At 43.4% G+C, this 13,586-nt stretch overlaps 10 non-coding genes across 10 annotated transcripts; all 10 read right to left on the bottom strand.

Moving 5' to 3' along the window:
* Window positions 1-6,907: 6,907 nt before the first annotated feature.
* trnaq-cug (transfer RNA glutamine (anticodon CUG)) lies at window positions 6,908-6,979 on the bottom strand. The gene has a single exon. It is a non-coding gene; the product is annotated as a tRNA-Gln (tRNA).
* Window positions 6,980-7,093: 114 nt separating this feature from the next.
* Window positions 7,094-7,165, bottom strand: trnaq-uug (transfer RNA glutamine (anticodon UUG)). Its single transcript has one exon. It is a non-coding gene; the product is annotated as a tRNA-Gln (tRNA).
* Window positions 7,166-7,294: 129 nt separating this feature from the next.
* Window positions 7,295-7,367, bottom strand: trnaf-gaa (transfer RNA phenylalanine (anticodon GAA)). Its single transcript has one exon. It is a non-coding gene; the product is annotated as a tRNA-Phe (tRNA).
* Window positions 7,368-7,463: 96 nt separating this feature from the next.
* On the bottom strand, window positions 7,464-7,537 carry trnai-aau (transfer RNA isoleucine (anticodon AAU)). Its single transcript has one exon. It is a non-coding gene; the product is annotated as a tRNA-Ile (tRNA).
* Window positions 7,538-7,634: 97 nt separating this feature from the next.
* trnap-ugg (transfer RNA proline (anticodon UGG)) lies at window positions 7,635-7,706 on the bottom strand. The gene has a single exon. It is a non-coding gene; the product is annotated as a tRNA-Pro (tRNA).
* Window positions 7,707-8,457: 751 nt separating this feature from the next.
* On the bottom strand, window positions 8,458-8,529 carry trnaq-cug (transfer RNA glutamine (anticodon CUG)). Its single transcript has one exon. It is a non-coding gene; the product is annotated as a tRNA-Gln (tRNA).
* A 114-nt stretch (window positions 8,530-8,643) lies between these two features.
* Window positions 8,644-8,715, bottom strand: trnaq-uug (transfer RNA glutamine (anticodon UUG)). Its single transcript has one exon. It is a non-coding gene; the product is annotated as a tRNA-Gln (tRNA).
* Window positions 8,716-8,850: 135 nt separating this feature from the next.
* On the bottom strand, window positions 8,851-8,923 carry trnaf-gaa (transfer RNA phenylalanine (anticodon GAA)). The gene has a single exon. It is a non-coding gene; the product is annotated as a tRNA-Phe (tRNA).
* Window positions 8,924-9,019: 96 nt separating this feature from the next.
* On the bottom strand, window positions 9,020-9,093 carry trnai-aau (transfer RNA isoleucine (anticodon AAU)). The gene has a single exon. It is a non-coding gene; the product is annotated as a tRNA-Ile (tRNA).
* A 97-nt stretch (window positions 9,094-9,190) lies between these two features.
* trnap-ugg (transfer RNA proline (anticodon UGG)) lies at window positions 9,191-9,262 on the bottom strand. The gene has a single exon. It is a non-coding gene; the product is annotated as a tRNA-Pro (tRNA).
* Between the last annotated feature and the right edge of the window lie 4,324 nt (window positions 9,263-13,586).

The raw sequence follows: 13,586 nt of genomic DNA, 5'->3' as shown, positions 1-13,586 counted from the left end.
GCCAGATGATGTGGACGGCTCAGCCGGTGATGCCGGGGACTGAGGCAGAGGCAAAGATGAGGGGCTGTTTTTAAGATCACGGCAGGGGTCATCCTCATACAGCACTGGAACTGTGATGTCCTCCGTGATCTCTTCGTCAAACCCCTCATCTTGCAGGTCCTGGTCATCAACTGCCTCCACCAGCCTGTCTTCCTCCTCTGGGTTCTGGAGCACTGGAGTCAGTGTTTTGCCAGTCTGGCTGTAAAGGTACTCCATTCCCAGCAATTCACCTACAAGAATAAAATGGGGAAAAAAGAAAGTGTTCTTAACATTTTGTCTAATACATTAAAGGCTAAATAGATAAAATAGTACAATATATGAATGTGATCTCCCTGTTCATCTATGAATTTTTTTGTTTTGCAAAAATAATTCAAATGATCTATAAAAAAACAAAAACATGAATTAATGAATTTCTTGCCTGTATATGCTCCAGGAGGGCGATAGCGCTCATCCCAGGGCTTCCCGAAGACAGCTTGGCTAAGCCGGTCCACAGCCTCCCTCATGGCACAGCCATATGTCCGGATGGAGGATGCTCCTTTTATGGCGTCTTCCATCCGGTCATCATTCCAACGCATCAAGCCCTCAAGGAGATACGCTTGAAAATGCGCATCACTGGCACTGGTTCCTAAAAATTAAATAAACAAAAAAGTTTTGTACTACACATGAGGTGCTATGAGGTAAGTGGTTACATGTAATAGAGTTACATAATTACAATACAATTACACAACACATGCATGTATATATTTAAGAAAAATATATGTATATATATTAAATATATTTATATATAATATAAATTATATGAATAATAAATATATACATGTAATTATTTTCAAATGTGTGTCTTTATTTATACATAATAAATACATATATTACACATATATTATATAAACAACTTTTGAATGTGAGTAATCGCAATTTAAATTACATTAAAAATTATAGTTACTAGTGACTTGTCAGGCAATAAAGCTTTGTTAATGCTTATGACATCAGAAAAGAACTGTAGTATTACTGTAGAGTGTGACATTTATTCATGTGACATTACTTTAAAGTAATGGAAGCAGTTATAGTGCTTATATTTTTGACAAAAAAAATTTGTAATCCGTATGTATGTAATACCTGGAATAAAACGGTTTAGGTGGAGGTGGAAAGACTCCAAGGAGGTAGAGCCACGGGCACACCTGTAGCAGCACAGCTCCACACCGCCCTTCTTCAGTGTCCCCTTCTTCATGTACAGCGGAAAGTTGTCTGGGTCTTGGATACACGGAACGTGCTTCCGCTGTTCCTTCCATATCTGCTGGATCCGTTCGTGATTCAGCAGAGGAACTCCCAGAGTGTCCTTCCCATCCGCACTGTCGAACAGATCAATCAGTGACCCGATCAATCTGGTGGTCTCCTCCACCCCCCTGGTCCTCCTCCGGCAGTGCAGTGCCAACTCTCTCCGGGTAATGCGAGCACTGACCGCCCTTTCTGAGATGTGGCCAGTCTTCTTTGCCGCCAGCTCACCCTCCTTTGCACTGCGAAGTGCAGCCACATCCTCTGGATCCCACTGAAAGATGCACGTGGACAGACGTGCCATGAAGATCCCGTAGAGTGGATGAGCCTCTGTCGTGACACCTGCAGCAAATCGCCGCATGAAATGCCAGATGTCGAGGCGCACTTCAAGCTCGACCCACTCCGAGAACATCATCTTCACCTGACACTGGCCATGCTGACTGCAGCAATCTCTGTCCACGTACATCACTTTTGGGGCTGCCTCTCCTGCGTCCCGGTAGCGCTTCATCAGGCCAGCTGCCATGTGGTCCAGTCCATGTCCCTCGGCGGCTGTAAGCACAGATACGAGGACTTGGCCGTGTTCATTCCCCACATTTGTACACCAGGCAGCTGTACCTGAAGCAGCACCTGCAAGTTTCTTTGTGACCTATTGGGAAAAATAAAAGGGTGACAAAACTGTATTCATTGTGTATGCACATATATCCATATCTGACAAATTTCTGGATATAAACAGGACTGTGATACCTTTTTAGTGGAGTCCATCTTGAGAACAGAGCCAAAGACGGATGTTATTTTGGCTTTGACCTCATGCAGTCGCCACAGAACATCTCTGGCGTACACGGCTAAGAGCCACTTAGGCTTAGGTAGGGCAGGTAAAAGGGGAGGCTCAGCAAATACAGGAGGCTGCACAAGGGAGGACCTTGTGAACGGTTCGCAGGCAGTCAGGTACTGCAGAACACGCTGTGTCCATGCCTCACTGTGCTGTTCCGTCAGCTTCTTGTACAGCTGAGTCACACTGTTGCCCAGTGTCCTCTCCCTCATCATCCTCAGCACCCGGTTGTCACATGAGTATCTAAGGAAACAACAATATAATCATGCAAATGCTTTGGTTGTAGAAAAAAACACACAAGATAAAAGTGCCTAATAATGAATGATTGTCATTATGAATTACCTGTATGTCAGCAAAGCTGGAAACTGACTGCGGTGGCCCATATCCAGCTGCCCTAAGATGTCCTCGGACCAGGCAGGATACTTCTTTTTGCAGCCTTTGCACTCCAGATACTCAGTGGCAAGGTCATACCACCCGTCGATGTCCAAAACCTTGCGCACGGTGCGGTAAAGTCCTGCTGCTGTTAGCCTGTGCTTACCACAGTCTGGGCGAACACAGACAAGAGGAAATAACCACATCTTCAGCAGCATCCACAAGAAAAGGGGCCGACAGAAGAAGAGGTCTGGTGAGGCGGGTGGCTGACTGTTAATTAAAGGGGGCTGAGGAGGATACCACCAAAGCTTCAGCTGGGACACTAGTTCTGGCTTGCCGGTTCGTGGGTTGGCCTTAAATAGTGTGTTCCGGATCCACTCATGCTGGAAAGGTGGAAGATGATCTTTCCAGTGGCCTGGGAGCTCAGCTGGTGGCTGATGATGTGGAGGATCTGGTGTTTTTGCTGTTTCCGCCAATGGAGACGGACCGGCACAGGCCTCTGAGTAAACAGTAACAAAAACAATATAAGTATGACCGTTGGATTTGATAGTACTACGCCAGAAAAGCAGCCCACAAGCAGCCTACGAAGCAGTAATTTTGGAGGAGTGTTAATAATCGTTATGCTTATATTTAGGCATAACAGTGAAGAAAATGGTACTAGTGTTAAGAAGCAAAGAACACAGCGTACACTTTATTGATGTAAGAAAAATGGAATTAGTACAGTTCTTTGAGAATGAGAATCTGTTGTGATTAAGTAAGGAAAATGAGGTGTGATGAATTCAGTAATGATGCGCACAGACATGAAGCATGCACACATATACAATAAGGAAAAACTGTTCTTCTCATCATAAGAACAATGACTCTCCACCATCCTGTCTGCTCAGGGGGAGCTAAAGAGTGAGTGAGTGAGTGAGAATAGCAAGCAGTGTGAGAAAGTTATCTAGTGATTGTTTAACAACGGATAAGTTTAGAAACGCAAATAAATACACTGACACCTTTGGACATCCTTAACCTTTTGAAGAAATCCCACTTGAGGCATGATGTGACATAATTCTGTATTGTAAACAAAAATATTAAAAAATTTTGATTTTTATTTTTAATGCTTCCCATTGTATTTTCACAAAACATTCTTATAACATTTGTATTGGTGTCATATGCCACACCTGTATTCAGCTGTGCTTCACATTGTGATGCAGCAAATACCAGATCCTCATCATCATCTTCAGCAGTGGAAACGGAAGTGCCTGGAGCACAAATGTTAGAACTATTACTGTGAACAATACACAGAGACAAGTGTATGTAAGGTGGTGCTTACTTACCTGTAGCGAAAAGCTGTCTTCGGGCCAAAGTTTCTGCTGCTGGAGAAGGTAAAGTAGACTGCACTAATGGATCTGGAAACAGCAAGTGGACAGGTTTGCCATAACAATAAATGAATACGTGTACAATTTCTGTAGGGAAAACGTAATATTCACACTCCTACTCACAGTGTTTAACTGGTGACATGAGTTTTTTCGCCAGCTGTGAAGGAGACAAATGTTTGCCATGCGCCAACAGCGCTTTCACAGTGGCGGTCCGCTGTACACCAGTTCGGATGGCTGCAGGTGGAGGTGCAGAGGCACTGGAGGCTGCGGCTGGAGGTACAGAGGCACTGGAGGTTGCAGGTGGACGTGCAGGACGTACACTGGTGCCCACAGCAGAAGCCTGCCTTTTCAGGACATATGTCTTGAAAATGGCCATGTTGGTGTTTGGCCTGGCATCGGCCTTAACCAGGTACCTGATGAGGGCTTGGGCCTCCTTGCTTTGGTCCTCATAAACTTCCTTCATGGACCGGCCCTGGAAGTCACCAAACTCCACCATCAAGCAGCCCTGGTCTCCAGATGCTCGGGCTTCTGCTTGCATTTCCTGCTTCCTCTCATACTTCTCCACTTCTTCAGCCATCTCTCTGATATGAGAAGTGTACTGTAGGAAGAGCTGTTTATTTTCGGACAGGGGGGTTGTCTGCGCTGTCTCCTTGGAAATGCTGAGCACCAAATACACTGCGTACCCCAGAGAGTTTTCCAGGAGCCATCTAAATCTCTGGCCCTGGTACTTCCCAAACTGAAGTTTGCAGTGAGCCAGTACTAAAAACTGGTCACTGGGGTCTCCACCGTTTGTGCTGACAAAAGAACGGGACTCTGCCAGCACCTGCTCCTTGGGTTTGGCCCTTCCCGACTCCATATTTTCAAGGCGCTTCGCCTCCTCCGATGGCGCCATGAGGAGCCGGCACGATGTTGCCGATTGGCGGCGAAAAAAGGGGTAAGCATACATTTTCTGTAATGAAGATCAGAAAGAGACTATTACCTCTAGCAAACTGAAAGATACCTGTATGTTAAGTGTGTAATGATAATTTGATAAACCATATTACTGTGGTAATAAACATGGACAGGAATCTGATAAATGTACAAATATATGTAAAGTCAAATATGAAGTCTGAAATTTCCTTCTAGTAATAATTCTAGGCTCGGAGGAGGTCACTAGTATTATTACCAAATATAAGTAATATATATAAGCAGAGCTGGGTAGTAACTGATTACATGTTATTTCATCTGAATTACATAATCAGAATCCAAAAATTAAGTACCTGTATTTAGATTAAAAAATATATATATTTTAAAATATTCCGAATCAGACTAAAGTTCCTTTTTTTATGCATTATATGATTTTATTTTATTTTATTTACACAATGACATTAAATTATTCCTAACTGATATATACTTCCTTATTCCTCTTTTTGATCTTTTAAATTTCTTTTCTAAAACAGCCTACTGCTTATATTCATAAAAAAAGTCTTCCAGTTTTGTGGACACTCACACAAAGACCAGTCACTAGTCAGGTGGAGATACAGCATTTGACCACTGATTTACAAAAATCATTTCAGGTTTGCATAAAGTGTTTCAACATTGCATCAACTACTGATAAACACATTCATTTTTATTTGAAAGATCACACTGTAGATATTTTTAACCACCTTCAACAAAGGCTTTTGTCTTTCAAACACATTATCATGCACACATTTTAACTAATATATTTAATTAACATACTTAAATTGAATATTTTAATAATTATCACATTTTCATATTCATTGGTCCTCTGATGAGGTTATGGTCACAAGACATGCAGGTAAACAAAAAGAATATATATCATTTTTGTGCATTTTTAATTGATTTTAAAATGATTTACTTTAATTTATTATTTTTATGGTTTAATTAATTAGTAGTTTTTTATTTAACTCCCTGCAGTTATTTCACAAACATGTGTTAAATGCACTTAGTGTTGTTAATAACAACAAATACAATCTATTTTCTTATTCTTTTTTTCAAGATTACCCTGTTTAAATCAATGTGATAAACAAGTTAGGTCAAAAGTAATCTAAAAGTAACGTAAAAGTAGTCTGACTAACTTATATTACCTAAAATGTGTAATGTAACTGTTAATGGTTTAAATAACTAACTACAATTTGTCTTGTAACTTGGAATTAGTAACGAATTAACTTACAGTCATTACAGTTACAGTAAGTAAGTTACCCAGCTCTCTGTCTCTCTACATATATAAGTAAATAAATATTTTAATATTAGTATTCTTTTCTTCGCACACAATACACACATAGTAATGTAGGCTAATTAGGACTGTCGATGATTTTAACCTATCTGATCAGTAGCGACATGTTTTGTTCTGTATTTATCATTTAAAAAGTTACAGGTTCGCAAATACTTCAGAAAACGTGTGCTATACATGCATTGGCACGTTCTATTTTCCAAAAATACACACTATTTATGAACAAATAACGATATTAAATTATATTTAAAAATGAAGTACACCTTAGCCTTACCTATTGCAAAGATCGATGACAATAATAAACGGTCGCAGCGATTGGTCAAAAGTGAGCCACGGGAGAGTAACGCGATTGGTCAAAAGTGAGCCACGGGAGAGAAACGCGATTGATCAAAAGTAAGCCCCAGAGAGAAACGCGATTGGTCAAAAGTAAGCCCAGGAGAGAAACGTGATTGGTCAAAAGTAAGCCCAGGAGAGAAACGTGATTGGTCAAAAGTAAGCCCAGGAGAGAAACGTGATTGGTCAAAAGTAAGCCCAGGAAAGAAACGCGATTGGCTCATGTGGGCTTACTTTGGGCTTACTTTGGCTCAATCGGTGGGATGCAGTAGGCGCAATGCGAGAGGTAGCGGGATCGATGCCCGCATTCTCCAAAGGGCTCCTGCCCTTTTACGCGCACGTCCCCAAGGAGACAGACTGCGCTTTTTGCGGTGGGAAACGTACCCTCGCAGTTGCGTGAGCCTTTGGGGCCCACTGCTGTCAAAAGAATTTCTCAGAACGGGCCCTGCGCACATTCGTGGCAAAAGCAGGTCCCACCGAGATTTGAACTCGGATCGCTGGATTCAGAGTCCAGAGTGCTAACCATTACACCATGGAACCTTGACAAGAGAGGCCGCTGCTCAGAGGAAAGCAAAGAAGAAGTGGCTTACGGCTCACCAGCAACAAAAATAAAGTTGAGCCTTTTTTGTTTTTATCTGCCGCAAGAAGGCACGTAGGTTCCACCGAGATTTGAACTCGGATCGCTGGATTCAAAGTCCAGAGTGCTAACCGTTACACCATGGAACCACGAGCGCCTCTTTGACAGCTGACCTGGAGGTAGATAGTGTTGCGGCTAGGGGGAACCAGTCAGAGCGAGGGGTTGTATCCCAGTGAGTTTTGGTCACTGGCCACCCTCGACCAAAAGAAAGCTGCATCTGCCAAAACCCGGGATTGAACCAGGGACCTTTAGATCTTCAGTCTAACGCTCTCCCAACTGAGCTATTTCGGCCACATCCACCTAGGGTTTGGTCTGCAGGGGTTTACGTGACACCACCCGTCGCTTTGAGAGAAGAGCAGAGACGAGCTAACAGAGAACAAAAGACGTTGGCCCGTACGGGGATCGAACCCGCGACCTTGGCGTTATTAGCACCACGCTCTAACCAACTGAGCTAACCGGCCTGGCTCCGGCCAGACGTCTGCCCAATTTCCCCAAAGTTTGCTGACTGCTCGTGGGCCCCTTAGCAGGCAGAAAAGCTTCAGGACCAAGCCTGACCACGGGCTCGTCCGGAATTTGAACCCGGGACCTCTCGCACCCAAAGCGAGAATCATACCCCTAGACCAACGAGCCACGCTCACGCAGCTGGCGCACCGCCGCCTGCCCTCGAGCGACGCTCTTCGCGTGGCTTTGAATGCAGGGAGCATCCGGAAGTCTGCGCTTGTGGCAAAAAGCACCTCGATTTCTGAGAAACTTGTTTCTGCCCAACTCACCCTGTTACGGTCCTCAGGGGTGCAGACTTACTTGACCGCAACAGTCACTTCTGATACAGGATCACAATCTTGTGAAAGCCAAGTGGATCGTTTGTAATAAAGCAACAACAACAAGAAAGCCCAAAAAACAACATTAAAAACACTGAATGAAACAAGCAAGCATTAGAAGAAATGAGTCTAAAAACAAACAAGTTGGCGGCGATCATAATAACCAAAAGCAAAGAAGACAAATAGCAACAACAAAAGAAAGAAAAAATTAACTGCAATGGAAGAAATGACACACCTCGAGACAAGGTCAAAGGCAAAGGAATGAAAGTGGGCCTTTGAATGGATTCAATAATGGTGGTGGACCTAACAGGGAGAAGATTCTGCCTTCTGCGGCCAGGGGAATTAGCTCAAATGGTAGAGCGCTTGCTTAGCATGTGAGAGGTAGCGGGATCGATGCCCGCATTCTCCAAAGGGCTCCTGCCCTTTTACGCGCACGTCCCCAAGGAGACAGACTGCGCTTTTTGCGGTGCGAAACGTACCCTCGCAGTTGCGTGAGCCTTTGGGGCCCACTGCTGTCAAAAGAATTTCTCAGAACGGGCCCTGCGCACATTCGTGGCAAAAGCAGGTCCCACCGAGATTTGAACTCGGATCGCTGGATTCAGAGTCCAGAGTGCTAACCATTACACCATGGAACCTTGACGAGAGAGACCGCTGCTCAGAGGAAAGCAAAGAAGAAGTGGCTTACGGCTCACCAGCAACAAAAATAAAGTTGAGCCTTTTTTGTTTTTATCTGCCGCAAGAAGGCACGTAGTTTCCACCGAGATTTGAACTCGGATCGCTGGATTCAAAGTCCAGAGTGCTAACCGTTACACCATGGAACCACGAGCGCCTCTTTGACAGCTGACCTGGAGGTAGATAGTGTTGCGGCTAGGGGGAACCAGTCAGAGCGAGGGGTTGTATCCAGTGAGTTTTGGTCACTGGCCACCCTCGACCAAAAGACAAAAGAAAGCTGCATCTGCCGAAACCCGGGATTGAACCAGGGACCTTTAGATCTTCAGTCTAACGCTCTCCCAACTGAGCTATTTCGGCCACATCCACCTAGGGTTTGGTCTGCAGGGGTTTACGTGACACCACCCGTCGCTTTGAGAGAAGAGCAGAGACGAGCTAACAGAGAACAAAAGACGTTGGCCCGTACGGGGATCGAACCCGCGACCTTGGCGTTATTAGCACCACGCTCTAACCAACTGAGCTAACCGGCCTGGCTCCGGCCAGATGTCTGCCCAATTTCCCCAAAGTTTGCTGACTGCTCGTGGGCCCCTTAGCAGGCAGAAAAGCTTCAGGACCAAGCCTGACCACGGGCTCGTCCGGGATTTGAACCCGGGACCTCTCGCACCCAAAGCGAGAATCATACCCCTAGACCAACGAGCCATGCTCACGCAGCTGGCGCACCGCCGCCTGCCCTCGAGCGACGCTCTTCACGTGGCTTTGAATGCAGGGAGCATCCGGAAGTCTGCGCTTGTGGCAAAAAGCACCTCGATTTCTGAGAAACTTGTTTCTGCCCTGCTCTACTCACCCTGTTACGGTCCTCAGGGGTGCAGACTTACTTGACCGCAACAGTCACTTCTGATACAGGATCACAATCTTGTGAAAGCCAAGTGGATCGTTTGTAATAAAGCAACAACAACAAGAAAGCCCAAAAAACAACATTAAAAACACTGAATGAAACAAGCAAGCATTAGAAGAAATGAGTCTAAAAACAAACAAGTTGGCGGCGATCATAATAACCAAAAGCAAAGAAGACAAATAGCAACAACAAAAGAAAGAAAAAATTAACTGCAATGGAAGAAATGACACACCTCGAGACAAGGTCAAAGGCAAAGGAATGAAAGTGGGCCTTTGAATGGATTCAATAATGGTGGTGGACCTAACAGGGAGAAGATTCTGCCTTCTGCGGCCAGGGGAATTAGCTCAAATGGTAGAGCGCTCGCTGTGCAAAAGAAGGAGCCCAATCTTTGAGCCCCCCCTCGCAAGCGAAAAAGACGCGAAAACGCAAGTGTGCCGACAAGTTTCCCCTGCAACAATATTCGGGCTATATTCCTGTGCGGTATGGATGAGTTTTAGTTACATGTGAAATACGTCACCCTCGGCGGGCTGGATTCGAACCCGCGGTCTGCGCGACTGAGTCGAAGTCCCGTTCTGAATCAAATGATTCGCGAATCGCGAAACTTGATCCGGTTGGACTGATTCGAAACAGTGAATCATCACGTTGACGCTTTACGTCGTGTTAAAAACACGCCCCATCCCACCTTGTTTTTATTTTTATTTTATTTTTTACAAATCTCACCCTAGACATAACATTATATTGATTGATATTTATTAATTTGTGTATGTTATTTTTAAAAGGCATATTACATGTTCATGTTTATGGTTAAATACGCGATCCGATTGGAGCGAATCGTCACGTTGACAGTTTCCGTCGTATTAAAACACGCCCCCATCCTCACCTGCTTTTTCCACAAATCGCGCCCTAGACATATCAATATGTTGATTGATATTTATTATTTTGTGAAAATAATTGTTTGGTAAATATGTATAAACATAAATGTATATGATATATGTTTATGGTTAAATAAAACGAATTAAAATGTTGATATGTTAAGTAGTTGATTTTATGTTTTATGTTAATTATGTTTATAATATTTTTAAAAGGCATATTACTTGTTTATGTTTAAATTAATGAATAAAATGTTTTCTCAAAGATTATTATTATTTTTTTTGTATATGTGGGACATGATTTGATGGATATCATTTATCAGATTTAATTTATCTGATCAAAAGACACTTTAAATGTTCAAATGTAAAATGTTTAATTTACATGAACATAATATACATACACATAATATATACAGAAAAGATATAATTTATTGAGGAGGATACAGTATTGAGGGGTATACAGGACAATATGAAAAAGTGGGCCCATGTAATATATTCAAAATATATACAAAAAAGACATATTTATTTTATTTATTGAGGGGTATACATGACAATATGAAGGAGTGGGCCCATGTAATAAAAACAAAATATATACAGGAACGATATTATTTATTGAGGAACATACCAGACAATATGAAAGAGAGGGCCCATGTAATATAAACAAAATATATACATTAAAAGATATTTATTAAGGAAGATTCCGGAAAATGGGAAAGAGTGGGCCCATGTAAAATACAAAATATATACAGAAAATACATTATTTATTGAGGAGGATACCGAACAATGTGAAAGAGTGGGCCCATGTAATATATACAAAATAGATACAGAAAACATTATTTTTTTGAGGAGAATACAGTATTGAGGATGATACTGAACAGTATAAAAGAGTGGGCACATGTAAACAAAATATATACAGAAAAGATTGTCTTTATTGAGGAGGTTTATGTAGCTGCCGCTGTTCTGCCAACCATTCATCGAAAGATTTGCCATTTGAGGCACTCGGGCAAAATGTGGCATTGCCATACCGACTATGGCCAAACTCTTTCGTTTTGGGCTGCCCACATTTGCTGCATTTGTTAAAAGTAACCCCTCGCACATACTTTCTCTTGTGTACTCCACTTTCCTCCTCCAGGGCCCGTCGACGCCTGTTCCTCTGGGTGTAACGGGACACAGGAGCATCAGACGCAGGAGCAGGTGGAGCTGGGCCTGCACTCAATGTTGAAGGACCAGAAGAGGGGATCACCACTGACACAGTCATGTCCGGGTTAAGGACTAGTGTGCCTAACAATGACCCAGGTGCTGAAATGGGCTGCACTACTTCTGATGCTGTGGGGGCAGGTGCAATGGGGCACTGTGTGGTGGTGGTAGCAGCGGGCCGTCGACCTGGCCGCAGGATCGGAGCCTGTCCTTCCCGATTTGGCAGAAGGATAAATGGATGTTTTGGCCCTGATGTTGATGGCGCTTCATCCAATTTTTCCCTTGGCAGAGGAAGCTGCGCATCGGCCACAGCAATTGGGTCAGGTGAAGTCAGTCCCTGAGCGAGGACACTCATTTCCTGATTCTTCTGCCGACGCTGAAACCTGACAATAAATTACTTGTATTATAAATATGTTTTAAGAAGTATTCATTTAATTTGAAGCAAATAATGTCCCTTGCTTACCACTGAATGAGTGTCTTCTGGTTTAGCTCAAACAGCTGGATCATGGTTTCATCCATCAGCCTTCGACAGTTAAGCACCAGCTCTCGGATGTGGTGGTAATCGGTGAGGATTTTAGACCACCTGGGGGTGCAAACTCCAGCCTTCTTGGTCGGCGACTTGTGTAAAGCACACAGCTTGATACAAATTGCCTCAACCAAGCGACTGGTGTTGGGCCACTGTGCTGGACCCCCAGGATGTCCAATCAGACACCGTTTAACACTCTCCACACCCGGTGTGACTCCGGTCCGCTTCGGTGCTTTAAAGCGCCCATGTGTCAGCTGAGGCTGATGTCGAGGCTGATAGTTGACCCGCTGTTTGTCAGAGTCAGGGAGAGCTGTCCACAGCTGGATGACCTCTGTCACCTGCAGGTCAGTGAGGTAAGGAGCCTCACGAAGACCCACCAGGTAACCAGCCAGGTCCTGGACCTTGTCCCACCCAGCGATGCCATCGGGTCCAATGACTGCTCCCTAGTAAATGCAGATTAATATTAATATAAGTGAAATAAAATGGTATTGAAATTAAATAAAGCCCTTTTTTACCTGAAATAAAGTGTTTTACCTGAGCCTCGTTGGAGAGACTACTTCCAGTGTCGGATGGCTGTGACAGCACTGAAGGGGCAGGGGCAAGATGCTGTCCTTCTCCGCCAGATGATGTGGACGGCTCAGCCGGTGATGCCGGGGACTGAGGCAGAGGCAAAGATGAGGGGCTGTTTTTAAGATCACGGCAGGGGTCATCCTCATACAGCACTGGAACTGTGATGTCCTCCGTGATCTCTTCGTCAAACCCCTCATCTTGCAGGTCCTGGTCATCAACTGCCTCCACCAGCCTGTCTTCCTCCTCTGGGTTCTGGAGCACTGGAGTCAGTGTTTTGCCAGTCTGGCTGTAAAGGTACTCCATTCCCAGCAATTCACCTACAAGAATAAAATGGGAAAAAAGAAAGTGTTCTTAACATTTTGTCTAATACATTAAAGGCTAAATAGATAAAATAGTACAATATATGAATGTGATCTCCCTGTTCATCTATGAATTTTTTTGTTTTGCAAAAATAATTCAAATGATCTATAAAAAAACAAAAACATGAATTAATGAATTTCTTGCCTGTATATGCTCCAGGAGGGCGATAGCGCTCATCCCAGGGCTTCCCGAAGACAGCTTGGCTAAGCCGGTCCACAGCCTCCCTCATGGCACAGCCATATGTCCGGATGGAGGATGCTCCTTTTATGGCGTCTTCCATCCGGTCATCATTCCAACGCATCAAGCCCTCAAGGAGATACGCTTGAAAATGCGCATCACTGGCACTGGTTCCTAAAAATTAAATAAACAAAAAAGTTTTGTACTTCACATGAGGTGCTATGAGGTAACTGGTTACATGTAATAGAGTTACATAATTACAATACAATTACACAACACATGCATGTATATATTTAAGAAAAATATATGTATATATATTAAATATATTTATATATAATATAAATTATATGAATAATAAATATATACATGTAATTATTTTCAAAATATATACTGTATGTGTGTGTTTTTATTTATACATAATAAATACAT

Source organism: Garra rufa, unplaced genomic scaffold, assembly GCF_049309525.1.
Source record: "Garra rufa unplaced genomic scaffold, GarRuf1.0 hap1_unplaced_001, whole genome shotgun sequence".
NCBI classification, from domain to species: domain Eukaryota; kingdom Metazoa; phylum Chordata; class Actinopteri; order Cypriniformes; family Cyprinidae; genus Garra; species Garra rufa.
The sequence above is the reverse complement of the archived record's forward strand: the minus strand, read 5'-3'. Positions and strand labels throughout refer to the sequence as shown.